A 25,517-nucleotide genomic window follows, 5' to 3' on the forward strand; every position below is an offset into this window, starting at 1 on the left:
CTTTACAGGCCGCCGTGTGATACCCCTGTATCACCCTACCCCCAGCCTCCAGCATGAGTGGGAGGAAATGGCAAACAAGCCATATAAACCCCCCCCAATTCCTCCTCACCCATCCTGGAAAGCCGTGGCCTACCAGACATGTTAGCACTGACAAAGGGGAAAAAGTAGTAGAAAAAGGAAAAGAGGGAAATGGGGAAAGGTAGAGTGGGGAAATGCAAAGAGAACTTAAGAAGAAGAGCCCAAATATCCCCTATATTACAGTACCCACAACAGACTCACACAGACAATAAATAAAACACTGGACTTGACAAATTAATACAACACAGACTCAGACAGTATTCTACAACAAGACAATGATGACAAAAGCACAATTGAGATGGTACACTGGACACAAAAGCACTAATACATAGGACAACACTTTGCACACAGCCACACAGTCTAGAATAATCTGAGACTGCAAAGTGAAAGTGAACGTACACCCACTGTACAGATTCTGTAAACAGGATATCCTATTACATCACATCGTGCATAAAATGGCCGCTGTTTTTTTTCCGCTATGCATCATATTTTCACACATACAGCTTGTGCGTCATATTTTTTGACGCATATGAGTGCAAATAATGCAGAGTCAAAAAAGAATTCATCTTTGGTATATTATATTTGTTTGAGGCATATTTTACAGTTCTAGAGTTGAAAATTAAGCCGCACCAAAATATGATATCTAATTATGAAAAATATATTTGACTCTGCATTATATGCACTCATGTGCGTCAGAAATAATGACGCACAAGCTGTATGCGTGGAAATATGACGCATATTGGAAAAAATGGAGGCCATGTTATGCAGGATATTATGATATCTATTTATGAAATATATTTTTGACTCTGCATTTTCTGCACTCCTGTGCGTCAAAAATTATGACGCACAAGCTGTATGCGTGGAAATATGACGCATTATGACAAATATGTCTTTCATTTGTCAAATTGAGAAATTAATTTTGTCATGACCAAACGGTGCTAAGTGATAAACTTTGGGGTTAGCTATAGCAAATGTCCCTTATAGGATGTATAGAAGGTATTCACAGTGCAATGGTAATGATTGGCCAGAATGAATATTACTCATAAGTGTACTCATATGTAGGTAATTGCTGATTGCCACTTTCAAAATATGAATGGGATACCAGGATGTATTCCATAGCAAAATTGTGTCCACATGTATCAAGCTATTCAAAATTAGATAAAGGCCAATTAGGTAGTGCAATTGTCGCCTAAACTTTTTTGGGGGGTAACCATGTCCTATTTACGAGTTAATGTATCTAAAATGTGTTTCACTTTTGACATGTAGGGCACACATGCACCTAATGCATGTGTGTGCTTCACATGACCATAAAAAATGTATATTGGGGGTCAGCAGAGGTAGACTTAGGCCCCCAGCACCCTAGGGTTTGCTCTTCCAGACTTGCAACTTTATCCAAGGGTTTCCCAAATTCAGTAATGCTAAACCATCAGCAGCAGGCCCATGGAAGCAAATAGGGTATGATTCACTGTTTGCTAATCTGTAATCCCATTTGCCCATTTGACGTTTGCCCTATTGATTCTTTGGAGAATTCTGACATACCATTTTGCATTGATTTTTTGGCAAAATCTCAACGTTCCTTATGTCATGACAGCAATTTAGGTTGTTGATGTATGTGGGCCTTTATGCATTACCTGGTTTGGTGGCATGTTTCATTCTTCCTGCTAGGTTACAACTGGGACACTACTGTGATTGGCTGCTTGCAACCATTTTGTTGATTGGATGGTACATGTACATGTGTGTGGTCAAATATTGATCCAGTATCAACTGTCAAGGTGTATGTTGTCACTGTAACGTCCAGGTCTCCTCATGAGTTAGTGGCAGCTAATCGTGTATCTAATGGGTATCGTTTGTAGCAATATTTGAGAAAAGCCATTGAGGACATGGTCACCTACACATGGATGGTCCCACCCTGTCACTGAAGACGTGTAATGAGACTTTCAACTGGGCAACCTTGGTGTGCTGAATGAGAGAATGTCTCAGGTGTCTGGATCCGGCATGTGTCATTGCAACATTTGTACTCCAGTTGGCCTCTGTGGATGGTAATGTATCAGGAAACATCATAGCCTCTGTGCAGAAGTAAATGGCTGGTATTCAGCACACTCGACTCATCTATATTATTTGAACAATGTTACTCAGCGTGTGAACAGTCAGGGTCCTCATATGTGTTGGCTTTTCATGGACATTATCTGAGGTTGCTGGTTCGGATGGAGGCCACTTATACCATCAAACGCTATGGTCCAGTTCCACTGTCACACTTTGTAGTTTAGGCATTAATGAGGGCCAGACAACGGAAGGGCCATGATTTAGCTATTCAAGGGCACTGTCACAAATCTGATACATATAACAGTTAGATGATGCAATACTATGTATTTGAGTATACATTGATGAGGCTAATGACAAATTAGTGTCTGAGGTACAAGAGGTTTTGGACAGCACGTGTGGTCCATAGGTGGACCACAGGTATCTTTAGGGTGACCCACGGACAGGTGCCAGTCAGGCTGACAGGATGCTGGGTCAATCAGGAGCAAGTTCTTTCAGTAATTACATGATCAGTGTTCTGACTAGGACTGGTCAGAGGGAGCAGTAGACAGTTGACATGTCACACTGTGTATGTCCTGTGTTGTTTTGAAGGTGACACATGAAACCATATACAGTGTTACACGGCAACATTAGTAGCAATGCTTACTGATGTAATAGCCCAACTGCCAATATCTATGCTGTAGGAGGCATCAGCAGGGACGGGCATGTACATTTGGGTGGTGTGCATGGAGGGGATCACTGGTGTGGCCTCCATCAGTGTCTCACTAGTCCTGTTAGATGAGATTTGCTGAAAATTAGCCTACAGTTCCTTTCACAAGAGAATCAATCTACAGGTGATACCAGGCCTTAAAAACTCCAAGCCAGTGTATTATATGAGCTGAGTTCCATGCAGTGAGATGGTACTATGACATTGGTAGGCATAAGAAAGGGTGTGGCACACTGGATGACTCTTGTGAGTGTGTGTGTGTAGATGAGGGAATCTCAGTGTACAGAAATCAGCATTCCAGGGACCTCTTCAGACAGGTGGGGTGTGACCAGCCGCAGCGTGTGTAATGTTTTTAGAAAAGGGCTGACATGTAGATGGGTAGTGATGTGCTGGATGCTTGTCATAAGTGTAGCACTTGTGCTGTGTTTGTTCTGCTTATGTGTAACTCTAGTGACAGATAGTCATTGCAAAGATAGTAAGTAGTTGGAATTACTGTTGCCAAGAGTCTAGTACTACATTCCTGTTACTGAAGCATTAGCATGTGAACTGGCGCATGTATGAGGCCTGTTTTCCCCTAGTTGAGTGATGGTTTTTTAGTTGTGTGCCATCTGCTGCGATGATCCATGTTTCCTACATGTATGTGTGTCATATGTGTGCTCCTCAGCTATTGCCCTTCAAAGGTGAACTGTACAGGATGTCTGTCATTTACATTGTGTGTGTATGGGACCATTGTATGGTGGCCATTACATTTGTAGTGTATTTTTCTGTGTCCTGATTGTTATATCATTATTGCTCAATGAGACGACATTCTTCTTCTGATATTTCAAGCTAAAGGTGGGCAGAAATGAATAGGCCAGACCATGATGTGGTGTTTGTTATCAGTGTTTATTTACAATAGTGCATTAAGTGGTGATGGTGATAATTATGAAAAGAAATTATTTACAATCTGTTGGCGCCTACGCACTCCAGCAGCCGTGTTTGGTTGTTCCCCCTCCTGTTGCAGGCCACCATCCTCCTCTTCTTCGTCTTCAGGCATGTATGGGTCTGATTCGAGGAGGGGAATGTTCCTTTTGACACAAATGTTGTGCAATATTGCACATGTGAGTATGATCCTACAGACCATCTCGGGGGAATATAGTAGGCTACCACCAGTGATGTCGAGGCAGCGGAACCTTGACTTGAGGATCCCGAAGGTCCGCTCGACAATGCTGTGTGTCCTCTTATGGGCGTCATTGTATGCCCGCTCTGCAGCAGTACTCGGGTTCCAAAATGGTGTCATTAGCCATGGCTGGATGCCATACCCCTGATCAGCTGAAAGAAACACACAGAATGGGATCATGTTGATGTAGCTTGCATTATTGAAAAGACCGTCCATGGCAGTAGTTGTCTTGTGTTGTCTGTGACTCTTTTGTGTACTGATGTGACATCCTATACTTGTAGGCTATACCATCTGCATTGTGTTTTTACCTTGGCTGAGCACGTGTTTGTCTGCTAACCGTTTGTCATCAGTATGTTTGGTGATTTTCAGTGCAGTGTGTCCTCCCTAACATTGTGACTTGTGATACAGGTGTCCGTGTGTCTTCACCGGGGGTGAGATGATAGTTCCATGCACAGTTAATATTGAAACACGTTCATATGAAAGTACCCTGGACATCCCATACCTTTAGACTTAGGCAATGTATTAATGTAATGGTCATTGTGAGACTTACAATTTGCAAGGTGACATTTAGGCAACCACACTTATTGACGTCTTCACATTAGGCTGTACAGTAATTTCAGATGTGTGACAGGTTCAATGGTGAGTTAAGAAATATGGCTAGTGATGTCAGGACCTCAGTGTGTTCCTGTCGACATGTTGCTGTTGTGGTGTATGTGTTGTGTGTCCTAGAGGGTTGCTGTGCAGTGTATATATAAGTAGGTTTTTGTACTTACCAACAAGTAGTCCATTGCCATACCGTCCATCCTGGAAGTGTTGGTTGATGGTACAGTGACGGAAGATGAATGAGTCATGTACACTCCCAGGATATTTAGCCACGATGTTGGTGATCAATCCCTGGTGATCGGCTATGGCCTGCACGTTGATGGAATGTGTGTGCTTCCTGTTGCGGTAGAGGTGTTCAGTCGCAGCAGGTGGCACAAGGCGTACGTGTGTGCAGTCGATTGCACCAAGGACGTGTGGGAAGCCACTGATTGCGTAGAACCCCTGTTTTGTTTCCTGCTGCTTCTGCAGTGTGTTAGGGAAGCAGATGTGGCGGGTGTCAGTTGAATGATGGCATCCAGTACTTTTGGCAGAAATGCAGAGAATGATGGTTGTGATATTCCGCCAACCAGGGCACCAGTTGTTTGAAATGAGCCACTTGCCAGCAGGTGAAGTACGGCAAGCAGCTTTGTTTCTGTTGGTATGGTGTGGGGTGTGACCAAAGTGGGGGCCAACTGCTGTTCAATGTTTCTCAGCAGCTGCTGGATGGCCTGCCAGTTCAACCGGTACCTCTGGATGATGTCATGTTCCCTGAGGCCCTGAAGGGTTGTTCTTGGGCGGAATATCCTCTCCTGCCTTCTGCGCTGCCTTTGCGGTCCCTGCTGGTGTTGTTGTAGCTGCTGTTGTTGCTGCTGGGCTCTGCGTCTGCGTGCACGCTGGATAATACTCACCTCCATGTCTCCCTGTTGCTGCTCTGCTGCTCTGCTGTTTGTTCTGTGTGTTCTGATTAAATACAGGTGTGTTTGCCCCATTTTAACGCCTGCCCTGACCCAGGCGTTAAATTTTGACGCACATCGGGCTGTGTGTCATTTTCTGGCTCCGCCTCCCGGCCGAGTGTCATTTTTGCCCGGAAGCATAAATACGACGCACTGCCGTTTGCGTCGTTTTTCGGACGGGAACGCCTACCCTGCATATCATTAACGCAGGGCTGGTTGCCGCATCCAAGAAATGACGCACACGGTGGAATTTTGTCGTCCGCGGGCTCGGGCGTCAGAGTTTAAATATGGGGCAACGTTTGCGCTGATTGTGCGTCAAATTTTTTTACGCACAATCGGCGCAAACGGAGTATAAATATGCACCTTAGATTTCAAATTCCTTTCCCTGTTTGAAAAACATTTGTGATGTTCAAATTAAGTTTTACCATATTATGGTCTGATAACCCACATTCCTCGGTCTTGTAAGAACTTATTCTTATATTTTTTTAGGCAAAAACGTAGTCTATTCTGGAGCTTATTTTACCGTTGCCTGTCTTCCATGTAAAATGTGAGCTTTTGTAGCTTCTTGAATAATCTGGAAAACCTCTTCGCCTGTGAAAGGAGAGCCTAGAAATGTTTGTTCCGTTTCCCCTGGTTTACTAGACAAACCTTCCAAAAAATCATTACAGACATTTGCTTCTGAAGCAACATTCTTATCTAAATTTCTGAAAAAATCAGAAGCTATCTTTAGAACATTACTTGTTCTTTTTTGACAAGTACCATTGTTGTCCTTCAACTCTGTTATAACATGTTGCGATTGTTGGGCTTTTTTATTTTTAAAAAAAGTACTTTTTTCATCTTCCTCAAGTATTTTGATCCTAGAGTTGAAAATATATTCTCTGCCTTTTTGTTTGAACCATTCTTTAAGGTCTTTCTTAACAATATTTCTTTTGTCTTCTACTTTCATGCCTCATTCCTTGGTCTTGTAAGAACTTAGGGGCATATTTATACTATGTTTGCGCCGAATTTGCGTCATTTTTTTCGACGCAAATTCGACGCAAAACTAACTCCATATTTATACTTTGGCGTTAGACGCGTCTAGCGCCAAAGTTCATGGAGTTAGCGTCATTTTTTTGCGTGAACACCTTCCTTGCGTTAATGATATGCAAGGTAGGCGTTCCCGTCTTAAAAAATGACTCCGATGCATATGCGTCGTATTTATACTCCCGGGCAAAAATGACGCCCGGGAGTGGGCGGGTCTAAAAAACCTGCATTAGCGCCGGATTTTAACGCCTGGGTCAGGGCAGGCGTTAAGGGACCTGTGGGCTCAGAATGAGCCCAGAGGTGCCCTCCCCTGCCCCCAGGGACATCCCCTGCCACCCTTGCCCACCCCAGGAGGACACCCAAGGATGGAGGGACCCACCCCAGGGACATTAAGGTAAGTTCAGGTAAGTATTTGTTTTTAATTTTTTTGTGGCATAGGGGGGCCTGATTTGTGCCCCCCTACATGCCACTATGCCCAATGACCATGCCCAGGGGACAGAAGTCCCCTGGGCATGGCCATTGGGCAAGGGGGCATGACTCCTGTCTTTGCTAAGACAGGAGTCATTTCAATGGGGGTTGGGCGTCGTAAAAAAATGGCACAAATCGGGTTGAGGCGATTTTTTTGCCTCAGCCTGACTTGCACCATTTTTGGACGCCCATACTCCATTTTCCCCCTACGCCGGCGCTGCCTGGTGTACGTCGTTTTTTTTAACGCACACCAGGCAGCGCTGGTAACGTCATTGAATAAATACGGCGCCCGCATGGCGCTTCAGAATGGCGTTAGCCAGCGCTAATTTTTTTGACGCAAAACTGCGTTAGCGCAGTTTTGCGTCAAAAAGTATAAATATGGCCCTTATTCTTATATTTTTTGAGGCAAAAACGTAGTCTATTCTTGAGCTTATTTTACCATTGTCTGCCTTCCATGTAAAATGTGTGCTTTTCCTCTGTGACTTTGCTCCTGCGTCTTGTAGTTTCAAATCATCTCTGATATTCTTCATAGTCCTGGAGGATTTGTCCAGTTTGTAAACGTTTTTCTTTCCTTTTCTGTCAGTTGAGTTATTAATATTACAATTAAAATCTCCTACTAAAAAAATAGGTGTAGATCCTGTGATAAAAAAGGGAAGCATCTCAAACAAATCATACCTTTCTTGTTTTCCATTTGGTGCATAGACATTACATATTTTAAAAATTATATTATAATATGAGATTTTTACCATGATGACTCTTCCTGGTTCAATGATCTTTGTCTCTATTATAGACATTTCTCTATTCTTAATCAGAATAGCTACCCCTGCATTCCCATTCCCTCCTCCAGACCATTGTGAAGGGCCCTCTTTCCAATGCTTTGCTATATAAGAATAATCTGAAGAATAGGGAATAGCACATTCGTGTAAGCAGAAAATATCAAAATCTTCAGTTTTTGTAGTTAAGCCCACCCCTCGAACATTTAAAGATACTATTCTGAGCATATTTATGATGATATTTACACTAAACATTTAGGGTCTGATTAATTAAACATTAGCGCCGCCTTTACATAATTTTTTGACGCAAAAGCAGAGAGGTTACTCTTCCTTCTTTCTGTATATTTTCCTTTTGTGTTTTTACTGACTTATTTTCCTTTGGATTTTGCTGAGTAGGAATAGAAGTTACCTCAACACTCTCGTCTAAAGTGTTGAGATTTTCCAAAGCCTTAGAACCTGATGCTGATGCTGATTCCAAATGTGTTTCTTTGTAATACCCCACCTCTTACTTTAGCACAATAACTATAAAGAAAAAATTCAATTTCCCATGTTGGACATAGGTACTAATAGTGGAATTTCTTTGGCAGCAGATATCATGGTAATTTTAATTCCTTTTAGGTTTTCATGGTCTCTCATAATGGACAGGGTTTGTAAAAACATGTTTGCCGAGATTTATACTCTGTTTTAGCAAATTCGGCGCAAACCTACCTCCATATTTATACTTTGGCACTAGAGACCCGTCTAGTGCCAAAGTTTTGGAGTTAAAGTCATTTTTGCATTACCATGCGTTCCAGGTATGGCCTTCACTCACGGGGGGAAGGGAGCCTTTACGTATTTAAAGCCTGGGGGGACCTGTGGACCTATTTCCATGGTCAGAGACCATGGATTGGGCCCACAGGTGTCCTTCCCTTCCCCCAGTGACACCCCCACCCACACCAGAAAGACAGCAGAGGATGGGGGAACCATCCCAGGTAGGTACAGGTAAGTATTTACAATTTTTTTTGGGATGACAGGGGCCCCGCCCCTACATGGCACTGGGCCCAGTAGCCCTGTGCATGGCCCCTGGGGTGGTGGGCATGACTCCTGTCTTTATTTAGACAGGACTCATGCCCATGGGGTTTTAACATTTTAACTCGAAATATTTTAACGCGAAATATCCACGGTTAATTCCATATTATAAATGCCTTTCAACATATAACCACAGTTACTCCTTTCACTATTAAACAAATGTGTGTTTCACACCTGGTCATGAAAGGGAAGTCTTTGTCGCGGTGGCTTCTGGGTATGCAGATATTTGTAGCGTCATCACAGTAGACCACAGACAAGTGCGAGGGAGGGGGCTAATGACGTCCTCTTGCAGCGCGCTCTGAAGACACCCGAGGGTGCAGTACCGCAGGCCGTCACTAGGTGTCTCTAGTCCAGTCCTTCCTTAGGGGACGTCATTAGCCACAACTGCAGCGGGTGGCATGTGGGGGGCGTGGCTCTACAGGTATCTGCATACCCAGAAGCCGCCGCGATAAACTTCCGTTCCTAGACCATGGGTACAACTGAAAAGAGACACGGGTAATACTGACAGCAGTAGCTGTGGTTATATATTCAGAAGCATTCATAATGTTGAATTAACCACGCTCATTACAAAGGTGCCCTAGCTTTACTGAGTTATATATTTTTTTACTACCCTTAGAGCAGCTTTTGTTATTTAGAAGTATTTTTGTAAATTGGTCCGTTTGGTTCATCTGCACCGCGTGTGGCGATGATCAGCGGATCGAGTTATTCCAATTTTTGGAGAGTTTTTTTTTTTTTAAGAAACTCATGATCGTGTTGAAAACGAAAGCTAAAATGTTTCTTTGAAGTATCAGATTTATAATTCTGTTTAATATTGAATTAAACAAGAACGTAAATTCTAGCATTCAAAGGAAAAATCTGGAATGCGGAGATGAGAAACTTGGCAGGGCTACTGCAGCCTGTTCTTCTGTCACAATTTCACCCCAATACACGCGATCCCTTAGTCATTGATTGTCCACAATCCGCACCGGTTACAATAAAAGCCTGCAGGTGCCACAATGCAACTGCTGCAGGTTGAGTAAGAGGCGGGTGAAGCACCGACAGCGTCTCCTTGAAGCCTGAAATTCTGTTGGAGCCTCCGGCCCATCACAAGCTGAGCTCCCGCGACTTCTGCAGACCGCCCTCTGCTCCACCCACCTGCTCCACCCTCTGCTCCACCCCTCTGCTCACCCCTCTGCCCTCTGCTCCACCCTCTGCTCCACCCCTCTGCCCTCTGCTCCACCCTCTGCCCCACCCTCTGCTCCACCCTCTGCCCCACCCTCTGCTCCATCCCTCTGCTCCACCCTCTGCCCCACCCCTCTGCTCTACCCCTCTGCCCTCTGCTCCACCCCTCTGTCCTCTGCTCCACCCCTCTGTCCTACCCTCTGCTCCACCCCTCTGCCCTACCCTGAGCTCTACCCCTCTGCCCTCTGCTCCACCCTCTGCTCCACCCCTCTGCCCTAACCTCTGCTCTACCCTCTGCTCCACCCCTCTGCCCTCTGCTCCACCCCTCTGCCCTACCCTCTGCTCCACCCCTCTGCCCTACCCTCTGCTCCACCCCTCTGCCCTCTGCTCCACCCTCTGCTCCACCCCTCTGCCCTCTGCTCCACCCCTCTGCTCCACCCTCTGCCCCACCCTCTGCTCCACCCCTCTGCTCCACCCTCTGCCCCACCCTCTGCTCTACCCTCTGCCCCACCCTCTGCTCCACCCTCTGCCCTCTGCTCCACCCCTCTGCCCTCTGCTCCACCCCTCTGTCCTACCCTCTGCTCCACCCCTCTGCCCTACCCTGTGCTCCACCCCTCTGCCCTCTGCTCCACCCTCTGCTCCACCCCTCTGCCCTACCCTCTGCTCCACCCTCTGCTCCACCCCTCTGCCCTCTGCTCCACCCCTCTGCCCTACCCTCTGCTCCACCCCTCTGCCCTACCCTCTGCTCCACCCCTCTGCCCTACCCTCTGCTCTACCCCTCTGCCCTCTGCTCCACCCTCTGCTCCACCCCTCTGCCCTACCCTCTGCTCCACCCTCTGCTCCACCCCTCTGCCCTCTGCTCCACCCCTCTGCCCTACCCTCTGCTCCACCCCTCTACCCTCTGCTCCACCCCTCTGCCCTCTGCTCCCTCTCTGCCCTCTGCCCCACCCCTCTGCCCTCTGCTCCACCCACCTGCTCCACCCCTCTGCCCTCTGCTCCACCCTCTGCTCTGACCTGGTGTCAAGTACCCTCTTAAAGACTGATTTCTACAAAGTGAAACAGCACGCCTGGATACATTGTGGCGTCCCTGCTCAGCTTGTGTGATCTGAGGCATACATATTATTTCACTAAAACTCTCTTTTCTTCATAATTGAATACTAAAGCACTTTCAAGTCCTTGTGTTCAGAGTACCAGCTGCACAAACCCCTATTGTGTTTGATTTAATGGACCATAATGTTGCTTGTTGTGATCTGGGACGCACACAGGCTTCACATAAGAACTGTCTTGCCTCTTACTTTACTAATGGCGCAGTCACCAGTGTGGGGGCAGGAGTGTCCTACGTCCATGTTTAAAAAACCATCAGCTCTAATAAGTACTTCTAACAGTTCGTTGCTGTAATGTGACATATAAATGTCAACGCTTCCACATGTTAATGAAATACACTTCATTGAATTGTGATCAAACTTTACCATGTTTTACAGTGTTTGTGGTATGATTTACTTGGCAAACATTTTCAGGGCTCGGCTCGTGCGGTGTCTCTAAGAGCACCCTCACTGACCTGGTCAGGGAACTGCTCTGCGTGGAAGCCCGCCCTGACTTGAACTCTGACCTCGGTCAGGAGCTCGAGGCCCTCCTCCACCCGTGGGCTTCTACCTGCGCCTCATCCCTGGTGTCTAGCGGGAGAGCTCTGCTCTTCTGCTGGGCTGCCCTCTGCCTCTTTTCTCTTTTCTCCTCATTTTTTAGGGTCGAGCCTGCGTCGCATGCGCTTGCTTCACTAGCGAGACGCTTTAGGAATTAGAAAAGGGCTCGGAGCCCCGTCCATGTCCCGTCAGTGTCTTTCATTGGTTCGTGGGCTTGCCTGTTAGAATCTGCTTGATTTCATTAGTGGAAGGAACGCATACGTAATGCCTTTTCCGGTGGCTAGCCCTCCTCGAGCGCATCGACCAAGTACACAAAACATACGAGGCTCGCTGTTTTCCGTCCGGTTCGTGGACTACTTTTTCTCTATTTTTGTAGCGCGATCTCGCAAGGCAGAAGTCAAACGCTTTGCATAACATCGGCCCTGTTATTGTGTAAACATCAAAGGCAACTGTCAGACACGTATATATATATGTGTGTGTGTGTGTATGAATATGGTCAGTGTTATGTAAGTGTTATGTGAGATAACCGGCATAAAACCCAGTTTAAATACCTAAAATCCAGCAAAAATTCCTAACATGACTCAACCGAACCATCCGGCCTATGGGACATGCTTCAGCCTGCTACACTACTCTTCCATCTGCAGCCTCTGCTGAATAGCTCAGATTATTGGCGTGACCAGTACCTTGCCACAAGGTGGCGCTCTACTACCTTTGCTGCCTAATCAGCACATCGATTCAATACGAAAATATTTTTAATCAGTTAAGTTACCAAATAAAAATCATGTGGAAGGGCCTCTCCCAGCACTACGGGGAAAGTGTTGCTTGAAAATAAGAAGCTGAGGAGTATACAGGGAGTGCAGAATTATTAGGCAAATGAGTATTTTGACCACATCATCCTCTTTATGCATGTTGTCTTACTCCAAGCTGTATAGGCTCGAAAGCCTACTACCAATTAAGCATATTAGGTGATGGGCATACATTATGCCTGGTGCAGGCATAATGTAGCGCAAAAAGTTACAAAGTGGCACAATGCATGCATTTTTCCACTTTATACATATGGCTCGGCGTTTTGGGCCTTTTAATACCGCATTAACGTAAACAAATGATGCTAATGTGGTGTTGGAATGGCGCTAGGGGCTCTTAAATATGCCCCTAAGAATTGCACAGTTCAATCAAAACAGCTAAAGTTATAGATCAATGGCCAGAATAAAACTACAAGAAGAAAACATAAAATAGCAATAAATATTAGCAAAAACACAGCAACCAAGTCCCAATAATCCCAGAATCCCAACAGGTCAACACTGTGTATCCATATATAATGAAGCCAGTGCCACTCGTGTATACCAGGGAACCTCACCAGGGAACCGCACACCTCAGGGGCTACCAGCGATTAGTAGTTTGTCTTACTCAAGCTGCCAAGAGTCACAAGTATAGGGATGGGCTCTTACTCCAGGAGCCCCACAAGGCTTTAGAAAGAGTCTTATCGCTCACACGTCCACCGTAGAATAGGGCTAAGGGGGTGGCCCTGCCCTGCCGCCTTCTGTCACTGACGGGCACAGGATGGGACCGCCCTTGTACCGGGAATGTCCCGCGCAGCGAGATGAGTCTGTGCACGTTATAGCATCAGCAATAGGGCACAGGTGAATTCGAATGGGCTTCTTGTCCTAGCCCTAATCTTGCCTGGGGCTGGAAGTCCCTCCTGCTCCTCTAGCGCGTCCCCAACAGTTAAGCACTTTATTGAGACCCTTGTATACAGAGTGGTGGATGCATTTCAAGCAGCGGCTCGGCTCGAAGCGCTGCTGCTTCTCACTGCTGAAGCCGAGGCAGGGCCGCGCTTCCCCTGTGCTTCAGTGGACTGGGCTGTCCAATGGGCAAGACCCGCAAAGACAGCCGAAGCGTTAGGATACCAGATATTACACAACACCGGTATTTATATCTCTTATCTGTACATACTTCAAACAGCAAATATGTATGGAGAATACTTTTAACTTGTTAGGTGCAGTTGTCGGCCATTGGCCGAAATCCACACTACCTCCCAAGTGCGTATCGGCCATTGGAGGACACTGCGGAGGCACCTAAAAGCTCCCCTCGTTCACTGCTCAGCACCAGAGGGGGTCCTTCATTTATTATTTTATCAAGCAGCTTAGGAAGACCTTCCCGAGCAGCCTCATTGTTTTTTTTTTTACTACAACGATGATCCCCACACAGGGCATGCTGACGTCACTGCAGTAAAAGTGAAAGTAAAGCCAGCCAATGGGCACATTTTACTTTCACTGAATCAGTGCTCAGGGCCTATCTCATCCCCCAAGCACTGATTCTAAGGGGAGAGGTATAATTGGAAAGTAAAGAATCTTCCTCTTCCAAAGGTACCTCTGCCTAGTGGGTCCCTGCTTGGGGATCAGCTCAAGGGAGCAATCTCCAAGCAAGTATCCACCCACTAGCCACCAGGGATAGGGAAGCAGCCCCTTGGTCAAAGGCTTGTCTTCCCCGGGGCCAATTTATTTATTTTAGTCTTTATACCCCACACCCCAGGTGACTGATGGGGCAATTACCTACGATCTGCACCCGAGTAGGGGGCAGAAAGCCCACTAGGCACCAGGGACTCCTTTTGTAAACTAAAAACATAGAAGTTGCGCTTGCACAGCCTGGGCATGGCCTTGTCCCACCCCTATAAATGGGGAAACAGTCTTTCTGTCCCTCTGGAGGGCAGATGGACCAATAATCCGTGATATGACCCCCTGGTGGGATAGCAGAAAGCCCAGGAATGAATAATTGTCTAGGTTTTTAGGGTGCCCACCTGCGGGATTATGACCCCGCCTACTGCCATGGTTTTCGTGGGATCCTTACTGCCATGAAAACCATGGCAGTAGGCACTATCAGTGACAGGGAATTCCTTCCCTGTCACTGATAGTGGTCTTCCCCACCCCCCTCCCCAGGGTTTCCCCCACCCCTCTTCCTCTCCAGACCCCCCTTCAGACACGCCCCTCCCTTCACACACACACATGCACACACCCATTCCAACATTCATCCACGCATGCATACATCCATTCACACACATCCACACACACATACATACATACGCGCTGACACGCATTCACACAACTCAACAGACACGCACTCACACCCCCAAACATGCAAACACATACAAAATGCAACACACACCCGCATACACGCATGCACAAACATCCACACACACACACCCATACACATACAACACCCCCCTCCCCTGTCAGAGGACCCACTTACCTGGATCCAGGGGGTCCTCCGGCAGGAGTCGGGATGAGGCGCTGCTGCCAGCAGCAGCGTTCGTCAGCCGAACACCGCCAGGCCGTATTAATTCTCATAAAACGCCATAGCCACAGCCAGATTTCCGCCATCCTTCTGGCAGAAATCCCGCTGTGGTCATAATACAGCAGACGGCTGGTAGCTGCGGCGACGGTCTTTTGGCGGCCGTTGCCGCTGCGGTAGGTGGTATATACCGCCAAGGTCCTAATGAGGGCCTATATGTGTATCCTTAGATAGTATTATGGGTTATGCTGGGGAAACAAAAGGGAAAAGGCCTGCGTATGCTTTGTTGGTGCTTGAGGAAGGTGCAGTGACAGAGTTAGGGCACAACACAAACACTGTAACATGGCCCTTGATATGTGGCACTTTGTATGTTAATGTGGCCCAATGAGGCCGAAATCCCTGCGCCATATTTACAGAATGCATGCATTGCGCCACTCTGTAACCTTTTGCGCTACATTATGCTCGCGCCAGGCATAATGTATGCAAGGGGAGCGTTCCCCTGTGAGGGGAGCTGGAAAAATGGTGTAAGGAAATCTATGAGATTTCTTTGCGCCATTTATTACGGCTCTTTTAACACCTGCTCAAGAGTAGGCATTAAAGAGGGGCTTCCATTCTTTATAATGGGGCCCTATGTGCTCTGCAGGAGTGGCACCAATATTTTGGTGCTACTCCTGCAGAGTACATCAATAGCGTCATTAGAAACGATGCTATTGCCCCCTACCCTGCCCCATTGTGCACTGTATTTTAAATACGGCACACACATGGTGGTGGCAGGGTGGGGCTAAGGGGTGGAGGGAAAGTGGTGATGGACTCTGTGCAGCGCCACTTTCCATAAATCTGCCCCAGAGTGTGCTGCAGGACTGGACTAGAGGCGCTTAGTGATCGCCTGCTGTACTGCAGCCTGGTGTACACGGAGGGGCATATTTATAATGCCCTAGTACCACCTTGCGCCACATTAGCGCCATTATTGTTTACATTAATGTGGCCCAACGCGGCCGAAATCCCTGCGCCGTATTTACAGGGTGGCGCAATGCATGCATTGTGCCACTCTGTAACGCTTTGTGCTACATTATGCCTGCGCCACGCGTAATGTATGCAAAGGGGGCATTCCCCCATTAGGAGAGCCAGAAAAATGGTGTAAGGAAATCTATGAGATATCCTTGCACCATTTTTTACGGCACTTTTAACACCTGAAGAGCAGGCGTTAAAAGGGGGCTTCCATTCTTTAGAAGGGGGCCCTATGTACTCTGCAGGAGTAGCGCCCATATTTTGGCGCTACTTCTGTGGAGTACATCAGTAGTTTTATGAGAAATTACGCTATTGCCCCCTACTCCGCGCCATAGTGCGCTGTATTTTAAATACAGCACACACATGGTGGCGGTAGGGGGTGAGCTAAGGGGCGCAGAGAAAGTGGCGCTGCATTTGGTGCAGCGCCACTTTCCATAAATCTGTCCCAGAGTGTGCAGCAGGAGGACAGGACTAGGGACGCCTAGTGACGGCCTATGGTACTGAAGCCTGGTGTACACAGTGTGTGCTACAGGACTGGACTAGGGCTGCCTAGTGATGGCCGGTGGTACTGCAGCCTGGTGTACACAGAGTGTGGTGCAGGCGGGCTGGACTAGGGACACCTAGTGACGGCCTGTGGTACTGCAGTCTGGTGTGCACAATGTGCTGCTGGACTGGGCTAGGGAAACCTAGTGATGGCCTGCGGTACTGTAGCCTGGTGTACACAGATGGTGCTGCATGACTGGACTAGGGGCACCACATGATGGCCTGTGGTACTGCAGCGTGGTGCAGACAGTGTGCTGCAGGCGGCCTAGTCTATGGACACCTTGTGATGGCCTGGGGTACTGTGCTCATCCCATGCATTTACAGCTTGTGCAGGAGCTGTGCTCATCCTGTGCACCCACAGCTGTGTACCAGAGCTGTGCTCATCCCATGCACCCACAACAGTGTGCAGGAGCTGTGCTCAACCCGTGCACCTACAGCTTTGTGTAGGAGCTGTGCTCATCCCATGCAGCTACAGCTAAGTGCAGGAGCTGTGCTCATCCTATGCACATACAGCTACGTGCAGGAGCTGAGCTCATCCTGTGCACCTAGAGCTGTGTGCAGGAGCTGTGTTCATCCCATGCACCTACAGATGGGTGCAGGAGCTGTGCTCTCCCCTGGTGCAGGAGCTGTGTGCATGAGCTGTGCTCATCCCATGCAACTACAGCTAAGTGCAGGAGCTGTGCTCATCCTATGCAAAACAGCTACGTGCAGGAGCTGAGCTCATCCTGTGCACCTACAGCTGTGTGCAGGAGATGTGATCATCCCATGTGCAGGAGTTGTGCTCATTCTATGCATCTACAGCTGTGTGAAGGAGCTGTGCTCATCCCAGGCACGTAGAGCTGTGTACAGGAGCTGAGCTTATCCCATGCACCTACAGCTGTGTGTAGGAGCTGTGTTCATCCCATGCACGTAGAGCTGTGTGCAGGAGCTGTTCTCATTCCATGCATCTACAGCTATGTGTAGAAGCTGTGCTCATCCCATGCACGTATAGCTGTGTGCAGGAGCTGTGCTCATCCCATGCACCTACAGCTATGTGTAGAGCTGACCTCATCCTGTGCACCTACAGCTGTGTGCAGGAGCTGTGTTCAACTCGTGCACCTAGAGCTGTGTGCAGGAGCTGTGCTCATCCCATGTGCAACAGATGTGCTCATCCCATGCACCTACAGCTGTGGGCAGGAGTTGTGCTCATCCCATGCCCGTACAGCTGTTTGCAGGAGCTGTGCTCATCCCATGCACCTACAGCTATGTGCAGGAGCTGAGCTCATCCTGTGGACCGACAGCTGTGTGCGGGAGTCGTGCTCAACCCGTGCACCTACAGGAGCTGTGCTCGTCCCATGTGCAGGAGCTGTGCTCGTCCCATGCACCTACTGCTGTGGGTAGGAGCTGTGCTCAACCCATGCATGTACAACTGTGTGCAAGAGCTGTGCTGTGCTCATACCATCTGGAGGAGCTCTGTGGTGGAGCTGTTTTCATCCCATGCACCTACAGCTGTGTGTAGGGGCAGTGCTCTCTCCATGTGCAGGAGCTGTGCTCATCCCATGTGCAGTAGCTGTGCTCATCTCATACATCCACAGCTGTGTGCAGGAGCTGTGCTCATCGCATCACCTACAGGTATGTGCTGGAGTTGGGCTCACCCCATGCCCATCCCATGTGCAGGAGTGGTGCTCATCTCATGCACCTACACGTTTGTGCTGGAGATGTGTTCAACCAGTGCATCTACAGCTGTGTGCAGGAGCTGTGCTCATCCCATGTGCCTGCTGCTGTATGAAGGAGCTGTGCTCATCCCATGCAACTACAGCTATGTGCAGGAGCTGTGGTCATCCCATGCACATACAGCTGTGTGCAGGAGCTGTGCTCATCCCGTGCACCTACAGCTGTGTGCAGGAGCAGTGCTGTGCGCATCCCATGTGCAGGAGCTGTGCTCATGCTGAGCACCTACTGCTGTGTGCAGGAGCTGTGCTGTGCCCGTCCCATGCACCTAGAGCTGTGTTCAGGAGCTGTGATCATCCCATGTTCACTTCACTGTCCAGGAGTTGTGCTCATCCCATGCACCCACAGCTATGTGCAGGAGCTGCGCTCATCCCATGCACCTACACCTGTGTGTGTAGGAGCTGTGTGCAGTACCTGTGCTGAACCCATGCACCTACAGCTATATGCAGGAGCTGTGCTCATACCATGCAGCTACAGTTCTGTTCAGGAGCTGTGCTCATCCCATGCACCTACAGCTATGTGCCGGAGCTGTGCTTATCCCATGCACCTACAGCTGTCTGCAGGAGCTCTGCTCATCCCATATGCAGACGTTGTGCTTATCCCATGCCCCTACAGCTGTGTGCAGGAGCTGTGCTCATCCCATGCACCTACAGCTCTGTGCAGGAGCTGTGTTCATCGCGTGCACCTAGAGCTGTGTGCAGGAGCTGTGTTCATCCCATGCACCTACAGCTGGGTGCAGGAGCTGTGCTCTCCCCATGTGCAGGAGCTGTGTGCATGAGCTGTGCTCATTCCCATGTATCTTCAGCTATGTGCAGGAGCTGTGCTCACCTCATGCACCTACAGCTGTGTGCAGGAGCTGAGCTCATCCCATGCACCTATAGTTATGTGCAGGAGCTGTGCTCATCAATTGCACCCACAGCTGTGTGCAGGAGCTGTGCTCATCCCACGCACCTACAGCTGTGTGCAGGATCTGTGCTCATCCCACGCACCTATAGCTGTGTGCAGGAGCTGTGCTCATCTCATGTGCAGAAACTGTGCTCATTCCATGCACCTACAGCTGTGTGCAGGGGCTGTGCTCATCTCATGTGCAGGAACTGTGCTCATCCTATACATCTACAGCTGTGTGCAGGGGCTGTGCTCATCTCATGTGCAGGAACTGTGCTCATCCTATACATCTACAGCTGTGTGCAGGAGCTGTGCTCATCCCACGCACCTAGAGCTGTGTGCAGGGGCTGTGCTCATCTCATGTGCAGGAACTGTGCTCATTCCATGCATCTACAGCTGTGTGCAGGGGCTGTGCTCACCCCATGCATCTACAGCTGTGTGCAGGGGCTGTGCTCATCCCACGCACCTATAGCTGTGTGCAGGGGCTGTGCTCATCTCATGTGCAGGAGCTGAGCTCATCCCATGCACCTATAGTTATGTACAGGAGCTGTGCTCGTCAATTGCACCCACAGCTGTGTGCAGGAGTTGTGCTCATCCCATGCACCTACAGCTGTGTGCAGGAGCTGTGCTCATCCCATGCACCTACAGCTGTGTACAGGAGCTGCGCTCATCCCATGCACCCACAGCTATATGCAGGAGCTGCGCTCATCCCATGCACCTACACTTGTGTGTAGGAGCTGTGTGCAGTACCTGTGCTGAACCCATGCACCTACTGCTATATGCAGGAGCTGTGTTCATACCATGCAGCTACAGCTTTGTTCAGGAGCTATGCTCATCCCTTGCACCTACAGCTATGTGCCGGAGCTGTGCTTATCCCATGCACCTACAGCTGTGTGCAGGAGCTCTGCTCATCCCATATGCAGACGTTGTGCTTATCCCATGCCCCTACAGCTGTGTGCAGGAGCTGTGCTCATCACATGCACCTACAGCTCTGTGCAGGAGCTGTGTTCATCTCGTGCACCTAGAGCTGTGTGCAGGAGCTGTGTTCATCCCATGCACCTACAGCTGGGTGCAGGAGCTGTGCTCTCCCCATGTGCAGGAGCAGTGTGCATGAGCTGTGCTCATCCCATGCATCTTCAGCTATGTGCAGGAGCTGTGCTCATCTCATGCACCTACAGCTGTGTGCAGGAGCTGAGCTCATCCCATGCACCTATAGTTATGTACAGGAGCTGTGCTCGTCAATTGCACCCACAGCTGTGTGCAGGAGTTGTGCTCATCCCACGCACCTACAGCTGTGTGCAGGAGCTGTGCTCATCCCACGCACCTACAGCTGTGTGCAGGAGCTGTGCTCATCCCACGCACCTACAGCTGTGTGCAGGGGCTGTGCTCATCCCACGCACCTACAGCTGTGTGCAGGAGCTGTGCTCATCCCATGCACCTAAAGCTGTGTGCAGGAGCTGTGCTCATCTCATGTGCAGAAACTGTGCTCATCCCACGCACCTACAGCTGTGTGCAGGAACTGTGCTCATCCCACGCACCTACAGCTGTGTGCAGGAACTGTGCTCATCCCACGCACCTACAGCTGTGTGCAGGGGCTGTGCTCATTCCATGCACCTACAGCTGTGTGCAGGGGCTGTGCTCATCTCATGTGCAGGAACTGTGCTCATCCTATACATCTACAGCTGTGTGCAGGAGCTGTGCTCATCCCACGCACCTATAGCTGTGTGCAGGGGCTGTGCTCATCCCATGCACCCACAGCTATATGCAGGAGCTGCGCTCATCCCATGCACCTACACTTGTGTGTAGGAGCTGTGTGCAGTACCTGTGCTGAACCCATGCACCTACTGCTATATGCAGGAGCTGTGTTCATACCATGCAGCTACAGCTTTGTTCAGGAGCTATGCTCATCCCTTGCACCTACAGCTATGTGCCGGAGCTGTGCTTATCCCATGCACCTACAGCTGTGTGCAGGAGCTCTGCTCATCCCATATGCAGACGTTGTGCTTATCCCATGCCCCTACAGCTGTGTGCAGGAGCTGTGCTCATCCCATGCACCTACAGCTCTGTGCAGGAGCTGTGTTCATCTCGTGCACCTAGAGCTGTGTGCAGGAGCTGTGTTCATCCCATGCACCTACAGCTGGGTGCAGGAGCTGTGCTCTCCCCATGTGCAGGAGCAGTGTGCATGAGCTGTGCTCATCCCATGCATCTTCAGCTATGTGCAGGAGCTGTGCTCATCTCATGCACCTACAGCTGTGTGCAGGAGCTGAGCTCATCCCATGCACCTATAGTTATGTACAGGAGCTGTGCTCGTCAATTGCACCCACAGCTGTGTGCAGGAGTTGTGCTCATCCCATGCACCTACAGCTGTGTGCAGGAGCTGTGCTCATCCCATGCACCTACAGCTGTGTACAGGAGCTGCGCTCATCCCATGCACCCACAGCTATATGCAGGAGCTGCGCTCATCCCATGCACCTACACTTGTGTGTAGGAGCTGTGTGCAGTACCTGTGCTGAACCCATGCACCTACTGCTATATGCAGGAGCTGTGTTCATACCATGCAGCTACAGCTTTGTTCAGGAGCTATGCTCATCCCTTGCACCTAGAGCTATGTGCCGGAGCTGTGCTTATCCCATGCACCTACAGCTGTGTGCAGGAGCTCTGCTCATCCCATATGCAGACGTTGTGCTTATCCCATGCCCCTACAGCTGTGTGCAGGAGCTGTGCTCATCACATGCACCTACAGCTCTGTGCAGGAGCTGTGTTCATCTCGTGCACCTAGAGCTGTGTGCAGGAGCTGTGTTCATCCCATGCACCTACAGCTGGGTGCAGGAGCTGTGCTCTCCCCATGTGCAGGAGCAGTGTGCATGAGCTGTGCTCATCCCATGCATCTTCAGCTATGTGCAGGAGCTGTGCTCATCTCATGCACCTACAGCTGTGTGCAGGAGCTGAGCTCATCCCATGCACCTATAGTTATGTACAGGAGCTGTGCTCGTCAATTGCACCCACAGCTGTGTGCAGGAGTTGTGCTCATCCCACGCACCTACAGCTGTGTGCAGGAGCTGTGCTCATCCCACGCACCTACAGCTGTGTGCAGGAGCTGTGCTCATCCCACGCACCTACAGCTGTGTGCAGGGGCTGTGCTCATCCCACGCACCTACAGCTGTGTGCAGGAGCTGTGCTCATCCCATGCACCTAAAGCTGTGTGCAGGAGCTGTGCTCATCTCATGTGCAGAAACTGTGCTCATCCCACGCACCTACAGCTGTGTGCAGGAACTGTGCTCATCCCACGCACCTACAGCTGTGTGCAGGAACTGTGCTCATCCCACGCACCTACAGCTGTGTGCAGGGGCTGTGCTCATTCCATGCACCTACAGCTGTGTGCAGGGGCTGTGCTCATCTCATGTGCAGGAACTGTGCTCATCCCATGCATCTACAGCTGTGTGCAGGGGCTGTGCTCATCCCACGCACCTATAGCTGTGTGCAGGAGCTGTGCTGTGCTCATCCCATGCACCTACAGCTCTGTGCAGGAGCTGTGTTCATCTCGTGCACCTATAGCTGTGTGCAGGGGCTGTGCTCATCTCATGTGCAGAAACTGTGCTCACCCCATGCATCTACAGCTGTGTGCAGGGGCTATGCATTCAAGCATTGGATTTTAGATGGAAATACCATTGCTGAATATAACAGAATAGGCAGAATGATGGATTTAATAATGAGTACTTTCCCTTCCATTGTTAGGCTTCTTAATTTCCAAAAGTCAACTTTTTTAATGATCTTTTCGCTGATTGCCGGCCAATTGTGTTCATCTGTAGTGTCCGAGCTAAAATAGATTCAGAGTATTTTTATTTTTCCTGTGGTTTTTGTGACATCTGTTTCGGCCAGGTTATCCCATTGGCCTAGGGTCAGACATAAAGATTTGTCTTTATTTATTTTTAGGCCAGATGCCTCTGAGACGTTTTGTGCGTGTTGCATGACTTTATTAACTTCCTATGCATTGTTGCAAAAGGTGGTGATATCGTCCATGTATCCTATGCATTTGCCCCTTTTTTTATTGCCTCCTGGGATGAAGATGCCTGTGATTGTTTTATCGTTCCTTGTCTTGTTTAACAGAGGTTTGAATGCACAAATGAAAAGGGCTGGTGAAAGGGGGCACCGTTGCCTTACTCCTGTTTTTATTGGGATTTTTTGGGAGAGGTGGCCATTGATTAGGATTTCACTTGAAGCGTTATTGCATAGTGATTTGATCATTGAAATTAAAGGTTTTGGGATTCCCATTTTTTCTAAGATTTTAAATAGGAATTTGTGTGAGACGTTGTCAAAGGCTTTTTGGAGGTCTGAGGATAGTACTCCTAGGGGTTGGTTGAGTTCTATTGCCAGTCTGATGGTTTCCCTCGTGGTTATTAGGCTGTCCCATACCTTCCTATTAGGAACGGCGCAGGATTGGTCTTCCTGTATGTTGGACTTTAGAAGTTTTTTGAGTCTGTTGGTCAGGACTTTGGTTAGTATTTTTCCATCTACATTTAGGAGGGATATCGGACAACAATTTTTCAGATTTTATCATCTTTTTTGTGTAAGAGGGTTATGATGCCTTTGGAGAAGGATTCTGGGAATTTGTTGTTTTTGATGCACTCTTGAATAATTTCTATTAAGTCTGTGCATAGGATTGGCCACATGTTTATTTTATAGAATTCCCATGGGAGGATGGGGGTGAGCTTTGGGAGAGTACTTCTAAAAATTCTTCTCTTTTCAGTGGATTTCTCTAGAAAAAAAATTTGTTTGATAGGATATTGAAAACTGTGTCTAGGTAATATATTTTTTTTTTAATAAAAATATATCTTTTATTGAAGTTTTAAGACAGGATTACATTTTAACCAATCCCAGAGGGTGGTGTACATTTTACCGTACCAAGAAGGGGGCACGCAGGCTTCCCTTTTGGTGGTCCACATCTAGATCAATTCAAAGAAAGTTTCCTAAGTTTGTTTTAGAATCCATTTTGCCCAGTTTTTATATTGCCATTTTATTTCTGCTTCTTCAGATCCCATTTTTTTCATATCCAAAAAAACATAGATTAGAGCTTTATTTATACAGATTTTTAAACATTCATTGGTGTTCAGAGATTTATGGTTGAAGAGTAGGAGATTTCTGGAGATCCATAGCGCCTCCTTCCCGGCATTGATGATTTTCCATGTGAGGCCTTTGTCTTTGGGAAGGTCTAGCCTGTAAAAGACGTGTTCGTGGTTCAGAGTTCTTTGTGTGGATATTTGTTTGAGGAGTTTTCCAAGTCTTTTCCAAAGTCTTTGGGCGTATGTGCAGTTCCACATGAGGTGTAGAGTTGATTCTTCATGTAAACATGAGTCTCTTGGGCAGATTGGTGATCTTGCCATACCTCTGCGGTGCTGAAATTGTCTGGTTGGTAGGCATGCGTGGGCTGTCATCCAGGAGATGTCCTTTTGTTCATTAGTGAGGTGTTTCCAGCTCACCTGTTTCCATGTCTCTGTGGTTTTGTTTTCGCTTAGGTTTGGTACGGGGTTTACCTTGCTTTGTTGTTCGATGTCTTTGGTCAGGTTTCTTGCAAGGGTTTTGCTGTTGATGTCTTTTAAAATTAGTTTGTGTTTATTATAGAAAGGTTGTAGGCATAAGTACATTGGGGGTTGATTAGTTCAAAAACCTTGTTTGTAACGAAAAATAGTTTGAATCTGTGGAAAAGAAAGCCTGCATAATATTTGATGAAATGTGCGCTTTTTGTTTCTTTTTCTTGGATGCTTTTGTAGCACAGCATAAAGTATTTTGAGAAAAGGAAGTCTTCCAGATTTGGTAGTTGTTTTCCTCCTTTGTTATGTGGTTTGCAGATGAGTTCTCTCTTCAGTTTTTCTGCTGTTGAGTTCCAGAAGAAGGTGTATATTATTTGGTTTATTTGTTGGATGGTTTTTTTGTTGAGGGGGAAGACTGTTGCTACGTAGAGTTGGATGGGAATTAAAACGGCTTTGATGATTAGGACCTTCCCTTCCAATGAGAGTTTTCTTGTTTTCCATACATTTATTTTTGTTAGGATTTTCTTTTTTGCATCTTCCCAGTTTTGTTTCCCTTGTGTGTCTTCTGAAAAGGATATTCCAAGGATTTTTATTTTTTCTGTGGCGGTCTTTACTGGTAGTTTTGCAAGGTGGTCCCATTGGCCTATTGTGAGGACTGTGCTTTTTTCCTCGTTGATGGTGAGTCCTGATGCTTGACTAAAAAGTTGTGTATGGAGGATTGTTCTTTTTGCAGCTTGTGGTGATTGACATATTACCGTCAGGTCATCCATGTAAGCGATGCATTTTGACTCTATGTTTTTTGCTCCAGGAATCTGTGATCCTTTTATGATTTTGTCTTTTCTTAGTTGGATTAGGAGAGGTTCCAATGCACAGATGAAAAGTGCTGGTGAGAGAGGGCATCCTT

Source organism: Pleurodeles waltl, chromosome 4_1, assembly GCF_031143425.1.
Source record: "Pleurodeles waltl isolate 20211129_DDA chromosome 4_1, aPleWal1.hap1.20221129, whole genome shotgun sequence".
Lineage (NCBI taxonomy): Eukaryota > Metazoa > Chordata > Amphibia > Caudata > Salamandridae > Pleurodeles > Pleurodeles waltl.